Below are 23,158 nucleotides of genomic sequence, written 5' to 3'. Positions count from 1 at the left end.
GTGTGGTTGCTATGGCCCCGATCCGGCGCAGGTGAAGGCAGCTGCAGGCCGCCCCTTAAGGGCAGTCTGCACAGCCCCTAGGTTTCCAAGATCAGATGGAATCTGGTACCTTTAGTACATTTATGTATTGTACAGCTTATTCTGGCCTAAAACCCTGAAGGCATCAGTTCCTGTCTGATCCTGGAAGGTAAGTATGGCCAGGTCTGGTAAGTATATGTATGGGGATCATCTAAGAATAACAGGTGGTGTAGGCAATGTTTCAGAGGCAGACTATGCCCTTCTGGGTATTCCTTGCTGAAAAAAACCTTGTGAAATTCAGGATGGCCATAAGTTGACAGGTGACCTATAGCCATCTGTAAAAACACCAGCCTTGTTCAAATCTTAGCCTGATTACAGACTCAACTTTAACCAGTCCTGAAAATATATACTCTACAGGTAATGAATCACAACTGCCCAAACAACCAAATGAAAGTTCACTTATTATGCCCTAGACTAAATACATGTAGAAGTTCCCTTTAAAACATTTGGTCAATGAGGTTAGAGCAATAGTGTTGAGTCTTCTTGATACATCACAAATTAATCTATAATGGCCTCTGAACATCCTACTTTTTGAGGCTCATACAGTTTTTGAGGCCCATATACAGTCAGGTCTTAAAGAAATGGGTGTACTGCAACTCCGCCCTCCACAACTGCCATCTGCCGGCCTGAGAGGGAGTTCGCCAGGTAAGTCCAGTTCCATCAGGACTAAGCCTGAAGGAAGGAGACTCCGCCCTCCACAACTGCCATCTGCCGGCCTGAGAGGGAGTTCGCCAGGTAAGTCCAGTTCCATCAGGACTAAGCCTGAAGGAAGGAGACTCCGCCCTCCACAACTGCCATCTGCCGGCCTGAGAGGGAGTTCGCCAGGTAAGTCCAGTTCCATCAGGACTAAGCCTGAAGGAAGGAGACTCCGCCCTCCACAACTGCCATCTGCCGGCCTGAGAGGGAGTTCGCCAGGTAAGTCCAGTTCCATCAGGACTAAGCCTGAAGGAAGGAGACTCCGCCCTCCACAACTGCCATCTGCCGGCCTGAGAGGGAGTTGGCCAGGCAAGTCCAGCTCCATCAGGTCTAGCCTGGAAGAAGGAAGAACCCTCCCTCCAATCCATCTGCCTTGGTCCAGGCCTCAGAGGGAGAGAAGAACCACTGGACCTCATCCCCTTTCCCTCAACCATTCCCTTCTCCTTTTGTTTCGTGTCTTTTAGATTGTAAGCCCGAGGGCAGGGAACTGTCTGATTAAAAATAATATTGTAAGCTGCCCTGAGAGCCATTAGGGCTGAAGGGCGGGATATAAATACCTAAATAAATAAATAAATTTAATTGTACTGATGAGTAATCTATACGCAGGACAAGAAGCTACTGTGGGAGCAGAATCTGGAGAAACAGAATGGTTTCCAATCAGCAAGGAGACCAGGCAAGATGTAGTTGATCACCTTATCTGTTTAACTACTATACTGCTTGTATCAAACGTAAAGCAAGATTAGACTCAGAGGAAGGAGGCATGAAGGAACATCAATGATTTAAGATATGCAGATGACACCATACTACTAAAAGAAAATAGCAAAGACTCAGAATGAATCCTGAAGAAAGTTAAGAAAGAAAGTGCAAAGGCAGGTTTACAGCTGAACATTCAGAAAACAAAAAGAATGACCACAGATGATTTACGTAACTTTAAAAGTAAATGAGATGATGAAAACAATGAAACAGTTCATGACTTTCCATATCTTGGCTCAGTCATTAATCAGAATGGAGACTGTAGTGAAGCAATCTGAAGAAGACTAGGACTTGGAAGGGTAGCTATGAAGGAACTAAAATGTCAAGATATATCACTGAATACTAAAGTTAGGATTGTTTAAGCCCTTGTATTTCCAATTTCTATGTATGATTGTGAAAGATGGACAATGAAAGAATGAAAATAAACTCATTTTAAATGTAGTGCTGGAAAAGAGCTCTAGATACTGTGGACCGCAAAAATTCAAATAAATGGGTCTCAGATCAAATCATGGCTGGCCTTTTTCTAGAAGTCAAGATGTTTAAACTGAGACTGTCATATTTTTGACATATCATGAGAAGACATGACTCACTAAAAAGACAGTAATGCTTGGTAAGGTAGAAGGCAGTAGGAAAAGAGAAAGGCCTGATTCCAGATGGAGGGACTCAATCAAGGAAGCCACAGCCCTGAGTCTGCAAGACTTGAGCAGGGCTGTTGATGATAGGGTGACTTGGAGGTCTCTCATCCATGGAGTCACCATAAGCTGAAGTTGACTTGATGACAGTTAACAACAAATGCAGTCAAATAAAGGCATGGATCTGCTTCAGATGAAATACTGAACATTTGACACACACTGTCAGTAATGTATGATGCCATGTTAAAGTGAGAGCCATTTAAATTATTTCTAGATCTGTCCATAGGTCTCTTAAATTTATTATACAAGCTATTGTATTATTATTATTATTATTATTATTATTATAGTTTATTTCTATAGTGCTATAAATGTACACAGTGCTGTACATACAGATAATCAAATCAATAAAAATATAAAACCTGCCAATGGCATACAACCTACAAAATACATATAAATCAGGCCTGCATCTACAAGAAGAAACAATCCATAACTGTACATATCTGGAAAGTTGTTCCTCTGCAGTAAGTGGTTTAGTTTTACGTAGGTGTGTTTAGGATTAAGGTTTTTCCATATGATTAGAAATTCACACTGATCTCTCATCAATATATCTACTAGGTAACCACCATACACAGGTTGACCAGATATCCTAACCACAAAGGAGGATAAGACACTGCAAAAGGGAGGACACTCCAGAAAAATGGAGGACCTTACCAAAGAAAAGCTCATGGAAAGATAAATTCATGCTTCTTATCCTGCTCCAAAGGGAGGACATTTTGGGATTCCACCTGAACGGAGAAGGTTGAAATGAAGGACATATCCTGGAAAAGAAGGACATCTGGTCCCCCTGCTCCCAAGGGTTCCAGGCAAGCAGCATGACCAGAAGTCATAATCACAAGGGAGGACAAGGCATCATCAAGAACAACATAGGACAGTACAAAATAAAAGTGAAGAACGCTCATATAAATATAAATTCATGGTTCTTGGTCCTACTCAAAATGAAGAATATTTTGGAATTCCTCCTGGACAGAAGGCTAAAATGGAGGACACATCTGGGAAAAGGAGGACATCTGGCCACTCTGACCACACAACTTTATGCGCAAGAACTGTTTCCACTAGGAGAAAATGCCAGTTTTTTGCTCACACGAATGTTAGAGCTGTGCATCCTACTTCCTATATAAGTAAAATGTTTGCTATGGTAACCGGCAGCAAGCAGTAAGCCCTGTGAGCAGAGCCACAGCAAAAACTACACCTGTGCAGAACTATACTTTTACTAGTGAAGAATTTCATCTTAGAATCCTACTTTCTTGGTGGAAGTCAGTAGAGCCAAAGCTATCAGCCCCACCTGCTGAAGACTTTGAAACATTTCTTAGGATGACAGTAAATTTCTTCAAAGCAGATGCACTCATTCCACTAAAACTCACATGGGACTATTTCAGAGACATCACTCTGGGCTAGGAAAGGCCTAGCAAATACCATTACTTTTTAAAGAAGTGGTAAACTGCTCAATTTTTCCTCCTGCAAAACAATTTTTTAAAAATATTGGTTCTAGACCTTTCCTGTCTTTCATGCCAAGGGATGTGTCTCTAACTTCATCTACTGAGACACTGTCTGAATAAAGCCGGTTCTCAAGCTGTACACTAAGAAATCTTTCCTTCTACATCTCCACACAAAATGGCTGGGTGAGACTAAGACTCTGGACACCAGGGTTCACATCCCAGCTCGGCCATGTAAGCCTGCTGGATGACCCTGGGTAAGTCACGCAGGATGTTATCAGACAAGGGAAATTGGAAGTATAATCCAATGGCAATCCGAACGCAATCATGGGGTTTAACATTATTGCGTGATAGGCTACCACATGCAATTTCGGGCAATGGGAAGTCAGCCCAAATGCAATCATGGGGTTTCATGTTATTGCGTGAGAGGTGATCACACACAATTTTGGGCAATGGCAAGCTATTTTTGGGCAATGGGAAGTCAGTTCGAACACAATTCAAATTCACGTCATTTTGCTGAACTAGTGAATTCACGTGAATGTGTTCTGACCCCACTTTCTTTTCATTCGAAATTAAGAGAAATTCCTCCCGTGTGACAAACTCCACTGTCGGCTTCAGAGGGTGGCAATGGCAAACCCACTCTGAGAAACTTGCCAAGAGAACCCCATGATAGTTTTGCCTTAAGGTCGCCACAAGTCAGAAAAAACCTAAAGGCACACAAGACTCATACACACATGGAAGGCATTTTGCTCCCCCCCCCCCCCACGCATCCAACCCACCAAGCCTACCATTCAATCCAATGTAGAAAGATACTGCAGCACTTCTGAAACTAAATGAATGAAAGAAGTTGGCAGCATGAGCTTTCATAGACACAAGTCTACTTCATCAGATGCATTATTTCCTCAGATGCATTTGGAATTGTCAACTTCTTTCTTTCAGTTAGTCTCAAAGGTGGTACAAGATCTCTTTAAACTGAGAGTGTTGTACTCTGGACACATCATGAAAAGAATTGACTCAATGGAGAAAACAATAATGCTGGGAGAGGCAGAGGAAAGAGAGGACAACCACATGCTATCATGGATATGGATCTGCAAGCGTTTAGAAGGACAGTGGAGGACAGTGGATCTTGGAGATGTCTCATCCACAGCGTCGCCATGAGTCAAGATCCACTTGAAGGTTCTGGGCACCACAATTCAGAAAGGATGTTGACAAGTGTCCAGAAGAGGGCGACCAAAATCAAAATGGTGAAGGGTCTAGAAACCATACTTTATGAGGAAAGGCTTAGGGAGCTGGGGATGTTTAGCCTGGAAAAGAAACCATTAAGAGGTGATATGTTAGCCCTGTTTAAGTATTTCAAGGGGTGTCACACTGAGGAGGGAGCAAGCTTGTTTTGTGCTGCTCCAGAGACTAGGACCCAGAGCAATGGATGCAAGCTCCAGGAAAAGAGATTCCACCTCAACATTAGGAGGAACTTCCTGACAGTGAGGGCTGTTCGACAGAGGAACACACTCCCTTGGAGAGTCATGGAGTCTCCTTCCTGGGAGGTCTTTAAGCAGAGGCTGGATGGCCATCTGTCGGGGATGCTTTGATTGAGACTTCCTGCATGGCAGGATGGGGTTGGACTGGATGGCCCTTGGGGTCTCTTCCAACTCTAGGATTCTATGGTTCTATGAGGGTGATTAACAACAACAAGAAAAGAGGAGGAGGCAAGAATGGAAACTGAAAGAGATCAGCAAAACCTGAGTTGTTTTTCAAGGGAAAGCCTAGCAGTCCCCTCAGAGGCGGGTCCATGGCAATTTGGTTGTGAAGAAGGGAGTGTGACTGACTGGACTTCGTGGAGGGTAACAGGTATGGAGAGGATGACACACATCGAGGCGAAGGACCCAAGGCGAGGAGGGCCCCTGGAAAAGTTCGCCACCGAAGTTACCTCAGAACGCCCTCCTTCTCCACTCTCTCTCTCTCTCTCTCTCTCGCAAACACACACAACCCCAACGGTCACACACTCATAACTCGGAGGAGATCGAGGGGCTGCACCCACACTGGGGAAATAACCCGGTTTGGCAGCGCTTTAACTCGTTGTCCGAATCCTTGCTATGGAATTCTGGGAGTTGGATTTTGTTGTGGGGCCCAGAGCGGAGCGGAGCGGAGCGGAGCTCTGGGCCCCACAACAAACCCCAACTCCCAGAATTCCATAGCCTTGAGCCATAAAAAGTTACAGCGGTACAAAACCGTGTTATTTTTATTTGTTTCTTTTATTGAGGAGTACGCGCAAGAAGCAGGAGGGCGGGGCCACGGCCGTCGCGGCGTCAGGAACTTTCCAAGGCGTTAGAAAAGAAAAAGAGAGAGGGAAAGGGGGGGGGGGGCTTAGGCGGGGCGCGCGACGAACCCCCCCTCCCCCTCCCCCTCCCCCTGAGAGGAAGGCTCGCGCGGAGGAGGAGGAGGAGGAGGAGGCACGCGCTGCGAGGCTCTGGGCGCGCGACGGCGACGGCGGAGGAGTTGGCGCCTCCGCTGCAACTGCAACTGCAGCCTGGGCATCTCAAGGAAGGAAGGAAGGGAGCGCTCTCGTTCTTTCGCTTACTCCCCCCCCCTTTTTTTTTTAACAGGCGCGGCGCCTCGGCTGCTTCCCTGGCGCTGCTCCCGCCCTCCTCCCGCATCAAACTTCGGGGGGAAAAACCCACAGACAGACATACAGTGCTGTGTATGTAAAGCCGCCACCAGCACCGTCTTCCTGCTCCTGCTCCCAGGCGAGGCCGCATCTCACCTCCCTCTCCGAGTTTCTCCCTTTCTCCTCCGTAACCGCCGCCAGTCAGGAGCTCTGAGGCGAGGCTGGCTGCCGGGCGCTCCGCTCGCTCTCTCGCTCGCCGCCTCATTCCAATATGGCACGGCCGGGGCCCGAGCGCATGCGCCCGCCGCCACTACCACAGCCGCCTCCCGTCCCTCCTCCGCCTCCTCCTCCTCCTCCTCTCCCTGCCCTCCTCTGCCTCTCTCCCCGGCTCCCCTCCTCGGCCCCGTCCCGGCCAGCCAAGCGGCCTCCCAGCCCTCCGGGTGCCTATAGGTCCTTTCCCCCCTCCAGGCCTCGCACCTGACCCCCAAGTTCTTCTCCCGCCAGCGCGACTGCGTGCACGTGTGGATGGGCGCGCGCGTGTCTCTGTGTGTGAGAGCCAGTGGGATGAGGATGAGGATGATGCGTGTCTGGATGGGCGGCAGCACGAGAGCAGACGCAGCCCCGGGTTCTTTCGGGGCAGGGCTGGAGGGTTTTGGGGGTGTTGCGCCTCAACCGCGGAGACCAGACGCCCTCCGCTTCCAGCCCAGGAGGGAGTTCGGAGACGTCCTCCATTTTGAGCACGACGACCGGGGTGATGAGGAAGGGCCCCTGCCTTCCTTTCGTGCCGAGAGCTGTCCTCCATTTCCCCTTTCCGTCCAGGGGATCCCAACTAGAGGCCGTCCTCCTCCATTTCCACTTTTCTTGTCCTCCATTTTGAGCGCGACGGAGAAGAAGCAAGCGCCAGTTGACATTTCTGTTCTGTTTCCAGCTTTTTTTACTTTTGGGCGCGTCCTCTAATTTCTTTCCTCGACTGTCCTCCATTTTGGGGCACCACTGATAAGAAGCACCAGTTTACACCTCGAGGAGGAATGGCTTTAGCTTTTTCCTTTGGCCCCGTCCTCCATTTGCCATGCCGTCCCCCACCTGGACCAGACTAAGGAGCATGGATCTCTATCTATCTATCTATCTATCTATCTATCTATCTATCTATCTATCTATCTCTATCTATCTATCTATCTATCTATCTATCTATCTATCCAGAGTTGTTCTAGCTTTTTCCTCGGGCCACGTCCCTCCCTCTTCCTGGAAGGCCCTCCATTTTGCGGTGCCCGGTCCCCCTTGGCCCCCTGGGCTTTCGGGTGCCTGCTGCTGGCCCCATCCAACCTCCTGGGCTTGGGTTTCCATGGAGGACTTGCCTTGGAACCGGCTGGTTCTGATGTGGAACCGGTTTAAGGACAATAAAGAGAGAGAGAAAATGACATTCCTCGGCTGCTGAAGCAGTTAAAGAAGAAAAAAGGCTCGGGCAGCATCCACACTTGAGAAATAGCCCGATTCGGCACCGCTTTAACTACTGTCCTGGGCCAAGGCTACGGAATTCTGGGAGTTGGAGTTGTGGCGGGGCGGGGCCCTGGGCCCCACAACAAACTCCTAGTCCCAGAATTCCATAGCAGTCTTGAGCCAGAAAAAGAGTTAAAGCGGTGCCAAACGGGGTTATTACTGCAGGGATGTAACTAAAACAAATGACAGTCCTTGCTCATAAGGAAACCATACTTGCCCATAGGGAATAATTGGGGAACTGGCCCATAGGGAATCATTGGGGAATACAGGCCCATAGGGAATCATTGGGGAATACAGGCCCATAGGGAATCATTGGGGAATACAGGCCCATAGGGAATCATTGGGGAATACAGGCCCATAGGGAATCATTGGGGAATACAGGCCCATAGGGAATCATTGGGGAATACAGGCCCATAGGGAATCATTGGGGAATACAGGCCCATAGGGAATCATTGGGGAATACAGGCCCATAGGGAATCATTGGGGAATACAGGCCCATAGGGAATCATTGGGGAATACAGGCCCATAGGGAATCATTGGGGAATACTTGCCCATAGGGAAACATTGGGGAATACAGGCCCATAGGGAATCATTGGGGAATACTTGCCCATAGGGAATCATTGGGGAATACTTGCCCATAGGGAATCATTGGGGAATACAGGCCCATAGGGAATCATTGGGGAATACTTGCCCATAGGGAATCATTGGGGAATACAGGCCCATAGGGAATCATTGGGGAATACTTGCCCATAGGGAATCATTGGGGAATACTTGCCCATAGGGAATCATTGGGAAATACAGGCCCATAGGGAATCATTGCGGAATACTTGCCCATAGGGAATCATTGGGAAATACAGGCCCATAGGGAATCATTGGGGAATACAGGCCCATAGGGAATCATTGGGGAATACAGGCCCATAGGGAATCATTGGGGAATACAGGCCCATAGGGAATCATTGGGGAATACAGGCCCATAGGGAATCATTGGGGAATACAGGCCCATAGGGAATCATTGGGGAATACAGGCCCATAGGGAATCATTGGGGAATACAGGCCCATAGGGAATCATTGGGGAATACTTGCCCATAGGGAATCATTGGGGAATACAGGCCCATAGGGAATCATTGGGGAATACTTGCCCATAGGGAATCATTGGGGAATACAGGCCCATAGGGAATCATTGGGGAATACTTGCCCATAGGGAATCATTGGGGAATACAGGCCCATAGGGAATCATTGGGGAATACAGGCCCATAGGGAATCATTGGGGAATACTTGCCCATAGGGAATCATTGGGGAATACAGGCCCATAGGGAATCATTGGGGAATACTTGCCCATAGGGAATCATTGGGGAATACTTGCCCATAGGGAATCATTGGGAAATACAGGCCCATAGGGAATCATTGCGGAATACTTGCCTATAGGGAATCATTGGGAAATACAGGCCCATAGGGAATCATTGGGGAATACAGGCCCATAGGGAATCATTGGGGAATACAGGCCCATAGGGAATCATTGGGGAATACAGGCCCATAGGGAATCATTGGGGAATACAGGCCCATAGGGAATCATTGGGGAATACAGGCCCATAGGGAATCATTGGGGAATACTTGCCCATAGGGAATCATTGGGGAATACAGGCCCATAGGGAATCATTGGGGAATACAGGCCCATAGGGAATCATTGGGGAATACAGGCCCATAGGGAATCATTGGGGAATACAGGCCCATAGGGAATCATTGGGGAATACTTGCCCATAGGGAATCATTGGGGAATACAGTGGTACCCCGGGATACGAATGCGCCGCCTTACGAAATTTCCGGGTTACGAAAAAAAAATATTTAAAAAAACTGTTCCGCGTTACGAAAGTTTTTTCGGGTTACAAAAAAACTTTTGGTGCTTTTCGGCGCGATTTCGCACCAAAAAGCGGCTTTCGCTATTAGCGCCTATGGGCATTTCGGCTAGCGAAAGTTTCCGGGTTACGAAAGCGGCGGCGGAACGAATTACTTTCGTAACCCGGGGTACCACTGTACTTGCCCATAGGGAATCATTGGGAAATACAGGCCCATAGGGAATCATTGCGGAATACTTGCCCATAGGGAATCATTGGGGAATACAGGCCCATAGGGAATCATTGGGAAATACAGGCCCATAGGGAATCATTGGGGAATACTGGCCCATAGGGAATCATTGGGGAATACTTGCCCATAGGGAATCATTGGGGAATACTTGCCCATAGGGAATCATTGGGGAATACAGGCGCATAGGGAATCATTGGGGAATACCGGCCCATAGTGAATCATTGGGGAATACTTGCCCATAGAGAAACTTGGGGAATACTTGCTCATAGGGAATCATTGGGGAATACTTGCCCATAGGGAATCATTGGGGAACATTGGCACATATGGAATCATTGGGGAATACCTTCCCATAGGGAATCATTGGGGAATACTTGCCCAAAGGGAATCAATGGGGAATACTTGCCCAAAGGTAAACACTGGGGAATCCTGGGCCATAGGAAACATTGGGGAATACTTGCTCATAGGGATTCATTGGGGAATAGTTGCCCATAAGGAAGCATAGAGGAATACTTCCTCATAGGGAATCATTGGGGAATATTTGCTCATAGGGAAGCATAGAGGAATATTTGCCCATAGGGAAACATTGGGGAATACCTTCCCATAGAGAATCATTGGGGAATACTGTCCCATAGGGAATAATAGAATAATAGAGTTGGAAGAGACCACAAGGGCCATCCAGTCCAACCCCCTGCCATGCAGGAAATCTCAATCAAAGCATCCCCGACAGATGGCCATCCAGCCTCTGTTTAAGGACTTTAAGGAAGGAGACTCCACTACACTCAGAGGGAGTGTGTTCCACTGTCGATCAGCCCTTACTGTCAGGAAGTTCCTCCTAATGTTGAGGTGGAATCTCTTTTCCTGTAGCTTGCATCCATTGATCCGGGTCCTTGTCTCTGGAGCAGCAGAAAACAAACTTGCTCCCTCCTCAATATGACATCCCTTCAAATATTTAAACAAGCTATCATATCACCTCTTAACCTCTTCTCCAGTCTAAACATCCCCAGCTCCCTAAGTTGTTCTTCATAGGACATGGTTTCCAGACCCTTCATTATTTTAGTCGCTCTCCTTTGGACACGCTCCAGTTTCTCCACATCCTTTTTAAATTGTGGTGCCCAGAACTGGACACAGTATTCCAGGTGGGGCCTGACCAGAGCAGAATATAGTGGCACTATTACTTCTCTTGATGTAGACAGTATACTTTTATTGACACTATACTGTCATCGTCCAGCTTGCAGGGAGTGAGAGGGCGGGTCCAATACCATCGGGACTGCCCTGAAGGGACAGAGCCCTCCCTCCACGGTCAACTGTCATCGTCCAGCCTGGAGGGAGTGAGGGGGCGGGTCCAACACCATCGGGACTGCCCTGAAGGGACAGAGCCCTCCCTCCACGGCCAACTGTCATCGTCCAGCCTGGAGGGAGTGAGGGGGCGGGTCCAACACCATCGGGCCTGCCCTGAAGAGACAGAGCCCTCCCTCCACGGCCAACTGTCATCGTCCAGCCTGGAGGGAGTGAGAGGGCGGGTCCAACACCATCAGGACTAATCTGAAGAGATAGAGCCCTCCCTCCAACTGTCATCGTCCAGCCTGGAGGGAGTGAGGGGGTGGGTAGGGGCTAATTTTGTATTGCAATTTTTATTGTACACCGCTATGATCATTGCGGAATAGCGGTTTATAAATAAAACATATTATTATTATTTATTGATGCAGCCTAAAATTGCATTGGCCTTTTTAGCTGCTGCATCACACTGTTGACTCATGCTCAACTTGTGGTCTACTAGGACTCCTAGATCCCTTTCACACGTAGTTTCATTCAGCCAGGTGTCCCCCATCCTATATCTGTGCATTTCATTTTTCTGCCCTAAGTGCAGTACCTTACATTTCTCCCTGTTGAATTTCATTTTGTTAGCTTTGGCCCAGCTTCCTAGTCTATTCAGTCATTTTGAATTTTGATCCTGTCCTCTGGAGTATGAGCTATTCCTCCTAATTTGGTGTCATCTGCAAATTTGATGAGTATGCTCCCAATTCTGTCATCCAAGTCACTGATAAAGATGTTGAATAGCACTGGGCCCAGGACAGAGCCCTGTGGGACCCCACTGGTCACTTCTCTCCAGGATGAAAAGGAGCCATTGTTGAGCACCCTTTGGCTTTGGTTGGTCACCCAATTACAAATCCTTGTAACAGTTACCTTGTTTAGCCCACTTTTTACAAGCTTGTTTGCAAGAATGTCATGGGGAACTTTGTCAAAGGCCTTACTGAAATCAAGGAAATCATTGGGTTAATACTTTCCCATAGGGAATCATTGGGGAATACTCGCCCAAAGGGAAACGCTGGGGAATCCTGGGCCATAGGGAATCATTGGGGAATATTTGCCCATAGCAAACATTGGGGAATACTTGCCCATAGAGATTCTCCATAACTGTCATCTTTAGGCCTGTGGGGGAGAGAACAGGCTGGCCCAGCGTCATCAGGGGCTAGCCTGAAGATAGAGCGCCCTCCCTCCATAACTGTCATCTTTCGGCCTGTGAGGGAGAGAATAGGCTGGCCCAGTTCCACCAGGGCTAGCCTGAAGAAGAAGAGCCCTCCCTCCGGTCCATCTGCCTTGGTCCAGGCCTCAGAGGGAGAGAAGAATGCTGGACCTGATTCCCTCCCCCCCTCACCATTCCCTTCTCCTTTTGTGTCGTGTCTTTTAGATTGTAAGCCTGCGAGCAGGGAACTGTCTATTATCCCCTCTGTTGTAAACCGCTCGGATTCCCAGTGATTGGGCAGTATGTAAATAAAACCTATTATTATTATTATTATTATTATTGTGGAATGCTTGCCCAAAGGGAATCATTGGGGAATACTGGTCCATAGGGAAGCATAGGAAGCATCTCCAGTGTTTTACTCTATGGGCAAGTTTGGTTTCCTCATGGGAAAGGGCTGTCATTTTTTTTAGTACGTCCCCCTTAAGAGTGGCTATAGCTGGGAAACGACTTGAAGGCACAGAACAACACCCACCTTCTCTTATAGTGCCTGAGTGTTGTGTGTCTTCTAAGTCGTTTCCCAGTCCGACTTACAGCTACTTGAAGGCGGTGGTCCTATTCTCTTGTCAAGATCTGCCCTGAGGCTGAGAGAGCGTGACTCACCCAACGGCACCCAATAGTGGGGCTTACCCTGCCTTCCAAACTCCAGCACTCAAACCAACTTCCCTACCGGCCCTGGCCCCCAAACCTCCTTCACTCGCTCCCTCTTATCCCTTTGTAACCGTTCGCCTCTATTCTTATTCTTCTTATTCTTATCTAGCTGGGGGAAGGAAGGAGGAGGGCTGTGCAAGAGGCTCTACAACCCGAGAAGACTTCTACTACTAAAAGCCTCAAGGCAAGGAGAGGCGAAAGAGGGAGGCTTTGTGTCGCAGGGACCGAGGAGCCTCGTTGGAAGGCAATCCACGCGTGGGAGGAGGAAGGAAGAGGGCCGGGTGGCTTTCCAAGAAGACCCTCTGCTTCGGAGCCCTTGGCCGCCTTGCCTTGCCTTGCCTTCCCTTCGCCTTGCCTTGTTTTGAGCCCATTCCAGCCCCAGGCGTCTGGAGTGGCCTGAGGAGGGGGATCGCAGCGCTTACCGAGCCCAGCCTTCAGGATTCTTTCGGCGGATGGCGGGCAGGGATGGAGGGCACCGGGAAAGGCTGCGTGGTTTTCCACGCGAGGAGGCGAAAGGAGGCCAAGGGACAAGCTGGAATCGGTATTTCTCTATGCACTCCCAGTGTTGGACTACTGCGACTCTGGAGACCAGGTTCCCATTCCCAGCTCGGCCATGGAGACACACCATAGGAAAGTCACACTCTCTCAGCCTCCTTGGGGAAGGCAGTGGCAAAACCCCTCTGAAGAAACCCTATGAGAGCTTGGATTTGAAGGCCCACAACCGCCACAACTTAAACTGGTGTGGTCTCATGGCAGCAAAAGGGGGAGCCGTGGGGCTCAGGTGTGGCCCTGACACGCGTGGACCCCAAATCTCCGACCTTCCTCCGTTGCAAAATGCTGGCTTAATGCAAAACGGGAGGAAGAAGTGGGCGCGTGGGTGTGTGTGTGTGTACTTTCCAAAGGGGACAGACAACACTAGCCCAGGCCTTTTTGTGGCCAAATGTATCGGGATTTGGAAAGGCGACGAGTGTCGGGCTCGTTTGGAAAAAAATTATGCTATGCAAAATGCTTTCGATTATTATTATTATTATTATTATTATTATTATCATCTGGGTAAGGGGGGAAATGATGGTGTTCCCGTTTGGGGTGTGATTTCTTGTGGCCACTAAACTGGAGAGCAACTTAGTGGAAAAGTTGCCTTAGAATAAGGGGACCAGAGGGCATGAGTGCAAAGGAGGAGCAGGCACCGGGAAATGGAGGACGGTCAAGAAAAAGGGAGGACACGACACTACAAACGCTAAAAACATGTCCGTATCAATGGATGCTTCCTAGTCAGGCACAAAATGGAGGACACTCAAGAAAAAAGGAGGATATGACACTACAAACGTTAAAAACACTCATATCAGTATGAATGGATGCTGGTTTAGTCATGCTCAAAATGGAGGACATACAAAAAGGGAGGCCATGACAATATAATAGCTATAACCACTCACAAACAAATGCATGCTTCATAGTCTCGCTCAAAACGGAGGACATTCAAGAAAGATGGAGGACATGACTGTATAAAAGCTTTGAAATATCAATATAAATCCATGCTTTGTAGTCCTGCTCAAAATGCAGGATATTCAAGAAAAATGGAGGACATGACGATATAAAAGCTATCAATATAACTGCATGGTTCTTAATCATGCTCAAAATGGAGGACTTTCGAGAAACATGGAGGACATGCCAATATAAAACCTGTAAAGATTCCTATCAGTAGAAATGCATGCTTCTTAGGTTCAAAACAGAAGACATTGGAGAAAAAGGGAGGACATGGCAATATAAAAATTCAAAACACTGATATCAACACAAAGGCATGCTTCTTAGTCTTGCTCCAAAAGGAGTCCATGTGGAATTCCTCCTGGACAGAAGATGGAAGATGTGTCCTAGAAAAGGAGGACACCTGGTGCCCTTGTGTTAGAAAGACCAGGGAAAGGGTCTCTTCTTCCTTCCCAGGTTGGATTCTCTAGTCCCAAGTGAGCTGCTGCCTCCAATGCAATGCAATGCAATGCTCTGTTTAAAAGAAGAAGAAAATACAAAGGGAGCAACTTCTCGCTGGTAGTAAAATGCCTTGCCAGGCCACTAGAGGGGGGTCCCTGCATAGCCTTTGTAGGGAAACCTAATAAAATCCAAGCATCTTGGCATTTAATATTTAAAGCTGCGCCCGCCTTCTTGGGAGCGAGTCCCTTTGAACTCAGCGTCTGTGTCTGTTGGTGTCATCCTTTCAACTCCTTCTTTGGCCTGCTTTCATAGAAAGGACGCTTCGAATGCCCACACAAACAATACAACCACAACAGACCCAGAAACGGACTCTCTCCAGAGCTGTGGATAAAGGAATATGACATCTCCTTATTTTCTGTGTGAAGTCAAAGGCTTTCACGGCCGGCATCCATAGTTTTTTGTGGGCTTTTCAGACTATGTAGCCATGTTCTAAAAGAGTTTATATATATACCCCACTCTCTTCCACGCCACCATTCTCTGAAGATGCCAGCCACAGATGCTGGCGAAACACCAGGAATAAACTCTTCCAGAACATGGCCACATAGCCTGAAAAACCCACAAAAAACTCCTTATTTTCTGCTCATCACTGGTTTCATGGCCGTTGCTTTAAAATGTTCTTTTAAGGCAGAAAAGTATGGGAACTAAGTTGATGCAACGCATATGGGTTAACAGCAAAAGATGGTAAATTTCCAGCAAATAACGAACAAGCTCCGCTATTTCCACCCGCTATGACTGCCATCCACATGTCAGTCTCATTTTCTCCTCAGTGGGTTAAAGTCAATTTTCTTCCAGTTAAGGAGGCATTTCAGTGCACACTTCCAGGAAAACGGGGCTTCCATCACATACACAGGTGCCTGGGAGTAAAGCCCATTGAGTCCACTGTGACATATGCCTGAGTAAACATGGATGTCATTGGGCTGTTATTTGCACACAAAAGGGAATTACTTCCTAATATCACTTGGAGAGAGGTGAGAATGCATTGAAACAAGTGTGAGTGTGCATGTTGTGTGCCTTCAAGTCTTTTCTGGCTTATGGCGACCCTACAGTGAACCTATCACAAGGTTTTCTTGTCATGTTTCCTCAGAGGGGCTTTGCGATGGCCATCTTCTGAGGCTGAAAGAGTGTGACTTGCCCATGGTCTCCCAGTGGGTTTCCATGGCCAAGCGGGGATTTGAACCCTCTTCAATATGTGTACTTGTGCTGAAATGGGCTTTCATTTGGGCATGCCACCTCCTTGCAAAAGTTTCCCCTTTCGTTGTACTGCAGATGCTCACTTCAGGTTTTTGTTACTTCTCTTCATTAATGATAACAAGTTCTGGCCTCTTCAATAAAACTGAGCCAAAAAGACGTCTCTGGAAACCCACCAATGTTCATTTTCAGGGCTGTGAAGAACCTATTTAGCAGAAGCTGATTAGCTGAGTTAATTATTTTAACTGACTAGAAAGTGTCTCGTTTCTCTTCTGCAGGCTTTAAGTACATTAGATAACAGAAAACCCACAGAAGCTTTGGTCTTTGTATTAATGAGGCTTTTTGTTTCTCCCTCCTCCCCCCCCCCCCCCCAAAAAAAAATGCATGGTCAGTGTTTTAGATTGTAGAGCTAAATTATATCTTTAGCATTCTTCAAGCAAGTTCCTGCTGATCTTACTTTCAAATAGGCCTCAGTAATAATGTTTATTACAGTCAGCCTTGTGGTAAGAAAGTTGATAACTCTCTAAGGCTCAATACTCATTATCTTGGTAGTGTGGGAGTCTCTCAGCCTACATGGGAGAAATTCCATAACTCTTCCTTGGACTATAGTCAGCACCTGAAAATCTGGATTAATGCTCAGTGCAGATCTGCATCAGTTTCAGATTACCCTGCATGGGTTTGTGCTCCTTGGGGTCTCTGGTGCTGAGGGAAGGTGAACTGTTGCTGTATGTCCCACACCATTGTGGTGATGGGATTGCTAGGCCTATGTCCTGCACCTGGCATGAGTACTATATGTGCCTTCAAGTTGCCTGTCAATTTATGGCAGCCTCATGAATTCTATAAGGTTTTCTTAGGCAAGGGATACTCAGAGGTGGTTTTGCCACAAGAGGTATCTGCTGGGGTTTGGTTCCAGGACACCCTGTGGATATCAAAATCCGTGGATGCTCAAGTCCCATTAAATACAATGGGAGAATGAAATGGTGTTCCTTATACAACATGGCAAATCATGGTTTGCTTTCAGAAATGTATATATTTTAAGAATATTTTCAAACCATGGCTGCTTGAATCTGTGGATAAAAAATCTATGGATATGGAGGGCTGACTGTAATCCCTTTATCACTCTGTTTTTATGTCATTAGCCGACTTCACCAGTGACAATTGGGCCCTCAAATGCATAGGTTAGACCAGTGGTGTCTTTGGGGTGTGTGTGTGCAAACAGCAGCAGGTGACACCCTAAGTGGGAATGACACCATTGTTCCTCAAACATCTGCTTTGGGGCAGAAATGGGCTGTGGCATTTGCCTGTGTTATACTAAAATGCTGAAGAGATGATGTCAATGGGGTGAGGCTCAGTGGAAGGAGAAATGAGAGGTCCCAGGGTGTTTTTTTTTTTAAAAATTATTTATATATATATATATATATATATATATATATATATATATATATATAATGTTTATTCTTTTTTTAAAAAAATTAAAAACATCACTTTTTACCAAATTTTCACTTCATCCACATTAAACTATGTATATGCAAATTCATTGAGGCTGTGTGTATGATGCTGTAATTTACAGGTATAATTTTAATTTTGTAGTTGTTTATTCACAACTATTACCATGACATTCAGTGATATGAAGGGATTATTATGAATGAATAATATTAGTACAAAAACATTTCTAAGGATTCTGCATGGCGTGCTATGGGAGAAGGTCAATAGGGAGGATGACACCATGAGTTGCTGCACCAGGTGACACCAACCCTAGTGGTGCCACTGGCTAGCACAGTGGTTTCCATACTTCAGTCTTCCAGGGGCTCATTCCCACTAAGATTTAAAGCAAATTGCTAATCGGTTTATAGCTTTTCCTTCCCATATGAAACCGGTTCTGATCGTACTTTGATCGATTTCTGTCACAATAAAGCGAGGCAAATGCAAAAACTCCATTTTTTTTCAGACACTAGTTTCCTAGTGGTTCTTTTGAAAAGAATCGATTCCGAAGCGTGTTCAACAAGTGAGAAAGACAGATCTGAATCACATCATCCTGGAGGGGAGAAACTAATGGCAGAGGGGTGTTTACCATGTCTCCTCAGTTTCTGGTAGATCCATCATTACCCCCCCCCCCCCAGCGCTGCCTTTGTGCTTGTGGTGTGACCTATGGACACATGATTTTTTTTAAAAAAATAAAATTGATAGAAGACTTGATTCATTGATTTTGCAACTACTTGCAATCAGGAGTGAGGCAAGTAGTGGCAAAACCAATGAATCAAATCTTCTATTAACTTTAAAAAAAATTGATAGAAGATGTGATTTATATAAGCCGGGCTGCCTGGGTTGCCACATACGATACAGATGACACACAGATTATTGACATGCATTTTGAAGTGGCGCAAACTAGTGGGGATGACAATCGTGCCAAAAAAGAAGTGATTACAAAGGGATAGTGAAAAGATCCACTTTCAGAGTGGGAACAACGGACCTTTTGGAACTGATTTACCAATATTGAGTGAAGGCGAAACGGAAACAGGTTTAAATGTAAGTGGGAATGAGCTCCAGGTGTTTTGGACGTCAGCTCCCAGCATTCCTGACTATTGGCCAAAGTGGCTGGAGCTTCTGGGAGTAGAAGTCCAAAAACACGGAGGACCAAAATCTGGGAATCACTGGGATAGCATACTAGCCAGAGCCAAACTCTAACAGCCCAGTTAGAAATCCAACAACATCTTGCTCAAAAGGCTGTTGACAGGGTAAACCCTGTATCAGAGAAGTCCCTGTTACTTTCTCTCCCCCAAATCAGGAAGGCCTCCACTTTAAGGGAGAAGCCTTCTACTTTTGTTCAATGCAGCTGGAACAACAGCAACACTCTCCAAACCACATTCATCACAGGGAGGGACAGCTTTTCTATTCTGCTGCTGAACTCTACGAGACTGGCAGATGTAGGGAGAATGGATGCCATCTTAGGAGTATAAACCATATACATGAGGCTAGGGTTGCCAGTTCAGGACTATCCCAGGACTTGAACTGAGGCTTAGGAATGAATGACCTTACAGGATTTTACAGGAGTCAGGCTTTGGAGATGTTACAATGGGCAGCCCCTGGTGATCTCCTTAAGGATATTACATTAAGCATCAAATGAGTCCCACAGTTGCACTGAGTATGCCATTCAAATAAAAAAAAATACCAAGTCTTAATAACCTCAATGAATTAATCAAATCAGTAAACCTAATCATTCAGATCATCGATCAGCAATCACTAGTGAAAAGTCAAAGAGCTTCTATAAATTAATAAACCAAGCAAACGTGTAAATATAAATGGATAAAGCTCTCACTTTTAAAGCCAGCACTTTCACCCTTAGATTCCTCCCCCTCAGCCTAAAGACTACAGCAGACAGGCTAGATCCTGAGACCTGGCAGCCCTAGGTGTGTGGTGTAGTGGGGTCTCTTTCTTTGGAGGATTTTCAACAGAGCCTGAATGGCCATCTGCCAGGGGTGCTTTCATTGTGTCTTCCTGCATGGCAGGGGGTTGGACTGGATAGCCATTGAGGTCTTCCAACTCTATGATTCTATGAATTTAGTTCAGACTGCAATTCCTTTGTGTAGAACAGGGCCAGGAATTGTACAGCCCAAGCGCTGCATTTTGCTCTTTGGGGCCCTTGCAGGCCCTTCCCAAAAATGCATTGCAGATGTTAACAGCTAACATCTGGATCAGTGGTACAGTGGAAAATGTTGAAATGGAGGTACGAATTATAATAGTTTCTATATCCATAACCTTAAGGAGAGGCCCCAAATGAAGGCAGCCTCAGAGCCATGCCTCTGGGAGTGTGTTATGTATATACATATACATATACACTATATATTGTGAGATTGCTCACAATAATATGCTGGCTGGCACTGGGGAAACCTGTTCCTTTGTAACTATTCATATTACAAGGATTCCAACTAAACTTAGAGGGAACGAGGGAGCCTAGGAGGAAGGGCAGATGATGGCCTTTTCTCTACCTGTTGTTGCTGCCTTTATCCTTTTTGTTGTCATTGTCCTTCTCTGACATCTTTTCCCCAACAAGGTGGACTACAAAAGTTCATACAGGCTGTATCTTCACTGCAGAAATAATCCAGTTCAACAACACTTTGGCCTGTTACAGACAGCCAAAATAAAGCTGCTTCGAGTCACAGTGGAGGTATGGTATTTGAATGATGCATGCGTCCTAAGAGTCCAGAAGTTGCACCAAAGCCACGCTCCAGCCCTAAGGACTGGAGCGTGGCTTTGGTGGGGCTTCTGGACTCTTAGGACGTATGCGTCATTCAAATACCATACCTCCACTGTGACTCGAAGCAGCTTTATTTTGGCTGTCTGTAACAGGCCTTTAACTGCTTTGGCTCAGTGCTATGGGATTCTGGGAACTGTAGTTTTGTGCGATATTTAGCCTTCTCTGACAAACAGCTCTGATTCCACAACAAACTACAGTTCCCAGAATTCCATAGCACTGAGTCATGACAGTTAAAATGGTGTCAAACTGGATTATTACTGCAATGCGAATGCAGCCACAGATACATCTAAAAATCACCATACAGTTGGCCCTCCATATCCAGATTCAACCATCCATGGTATCATGGTTAGATGATAGATAGATAGATAGATAGATAGATAGATAGATAGATAGATAGATAGATGATAGATAGATAGATAGATAGATAGATAGATAGATAGATAGATAGATGGAGTCCTGGAACCAAACCAAGTGGATATCAAAGTCCCACTGTACAAAATGCAAATAAACTATAAATAGAATTAATGACAGTGAAAAGCATCACCATTAAAAGGAGAACAAGAAATGTAAATAATACAGCACATTCTGAAAGTCCCCTTTCCCTGTAAGAAATCAGCCCCCAAAGGTCTGCTGAAGCAAAAAGGTCTCCACCTGCCTATGGAAACAGGAATAGCCGGAGTCTGGGAGAAGCCACCCAAAAGGCCCTTTCTGTGTTCTGATTAGCTGTACCTCTGACAGGGTTGGGGCAGATAGTGTGTGATCCCTGGCTCCATATCAGTCCTGATTGCTAAACAACTACCAGAGGTCCAAAGATGTGGGTGCAAAGGGGGGTGCTCAATAGTGCAGTGCATTAAAAACCTGCACTGAGGAAAATCTCTGTCTCCAGTGGGGAGTGGGAGACAAGTTGTGGGGTCCAAGATGGCATCACAAGGAGGCATCCCTGCAGAATGCTGCTATCAACAAAATTGACCTGGTGTGGTCTCATCATGTGCAGTTTTGTCTTCCAGTAAGGGCCACTTCTGGGTGACCTTGGGCAAGTCACACTCTGCCTCAGGGGAAGGCAATGGCAAACTTCCTCTGAACAAATCTTGACAAGAAAACCCCATGATAAGATTGCCCTAGGGAGGGTTGTTGTAAGTTGGAAATGACTTGAAGGCTCAAAACAGTGACAACAAAAGGACCACTTCATTAGAAGGATTTACGTAGATGGGACTAATACTGGCTGGCTGAGCCTTGCTTCCTAGGTGATACACGGTGCTGTCACCACTGTTGGTGGATGCATGGTTAGAATTGGGTTTCAAAGCACATAGAGTGGTGAGAACTCAGTTGGATTTCTGCTGATGTGAGCACTTTGGTGGACTAGGCTGATCCTCCGAAGAGTGAGAATGGATATGCAGATGAGACCTGTCTGCTCAGGAATTCTTCAGTTCCCTTATTTTATGAAAAGGTTAGATTGCATAAAATAGCATAAAGCTAATCATGCACAAACTATTGTGTGGAATATATCATAAGCTCACATTCAATATGTTAGTATGAAAAGTAATACATCATTTAAATGTATTTATTCAATACATCATTTCATAAAAAACCTCTTGCTAAGGATTTTAATATGCAGTTTCCCTCTGTCATTTCACAGCATTTGATTGAAAATCTAGATCTCTTTTCATTTCTTGAAGGACTATTGTTAGACATTGCTTAAATCATCAGCTTATTTGATGTTGGCAGATAAGTGTGTCTTGCCAACTGGTTTAACGCTAATCTTACAAAAAATTTTAAAAAATCAAAATCAAAGCAGCTGAATGACTTTTTCATCTACTTTCTTACTGTTGTTCACCCAACTTGAAGATACCCCCCCCCCCCTTGTTTTTCAGCTAGGTACATTGGCATAAGGAGAACCATCCAGTGTACTAGATGTTTCTGATTTGTTCCCCAGGGCGATGGACTTCAGTTCAGCTAAAGCTGGCCATGGAAATCATTAAGTCCCATTGTTTCAGTGGGGCTTGGTTGTGACCAGTTTTAGCTGCCTTGAGGCCATGTCACAGTGGACCATATTTTCTTTTTCTCTATTGTGTTGTGCAAAGCAGAGAGTGTTCCTCCTGTGCCTGATGCCTGTTTGTACGTGGGGGACAAGGACTTCTCATTCCAATGCAAGTCATCCTTGGTGTTGGGGCTAAAAACTGCCCTGTTTAATCTTTGCAGAAAGAGAAAATAAAAAAGTAAGAGGTTTTTCTTTTGAGTTAGAAAGTTGGTGTAGGTTTCCAGAGGCCAACATTATCTACCTTCTGCATGCCTGCAATACCTGCTCAAAACTGTATATTTGTAAAAGAACAAATTCCTACAAAGATCACTAATATTCCCCCTACAGAATAAATGCATACTGTAATGACTGTCCTGAACTTTGTAGTCTGTAGGAAAGGGGGTGATTGTAAACTGTTTAAGCCTACACATTAAACAAAAATTTTTATCAAAGCACAACAATTACCATAAAATTAAAAAGGAAAGGGTTTGCCATAAGACTCTCACCCATCCCTATCAGGACCATTAGTAGGCCAACCTAGGTATCATGATTTAGTGTGCAGACTTTTAAATTCTGTAGAACACTTATCAGTCTAGATGAAGAGTTCTAGAATATTTCAAGGCTTGCACACTATTTTGTGATTTTTGGCGTGTTACAGACTGCCCCTTTGGGGGGCGGGGCCTGTAGGCACTCCTTTCCCCGGTGTA

At 46.0% G+C, this 23,158-nt stretch overlaps 1 protein-coding gene across 5 annotated transcripts in view; it reads right to left on the bottom strand.

Moving 5' to 3' along the window:
• The window catches only part of SFMBT1 (Scm like with four mbt domains 1), a 119,387-nt gene extending 112,631 nt beyond the window's left edge, over positions 1 to 6,756 (bottom strand). For 3 of the 5 annotated variants that reach the window (XM_089523962.1, XM_089523952.1, XM_089524017.1), the window contains exon 1: positions 6,414 to 6,522. The gene's annotated coding sequence lies outside the window, so the exon portion shown is untranslated. Of the gene's footprint in view, positions 1 to 6,342; positions 6,523 to 6,734 lie in introns of those variants that run through there. The other 2 variants (XM_089523990.1, XM_089523971.1) reach the window with 2 other exon arrangements.
• Between the last annotated feature and the right edge of the window lie 16,402 nt (positions 6,757 to 23,158).

Source organism: Sceloporus occidentalis, unplaced genomic scaffold (genome assembly GCF_023333645.1).
Source record: "Sceloporus occidentalis isolate IW3139 unplaced genomic scaffold, rSceOcc1.0.p SCAF_1, whole genome shotgun sequence".
NCBI classification, from domain to species: Eukaryota; Metazoa; Chordata; class Lepidosauria; order Squamata; family Phrynosomatidae; genus Sceloporus; species Sceloporus occidentalis.
The sequence above is the reverse complement of the archived record's forward strand: the minus strand, read 5'-3'. Positions and strand labels throughout refer to the sequence as shown.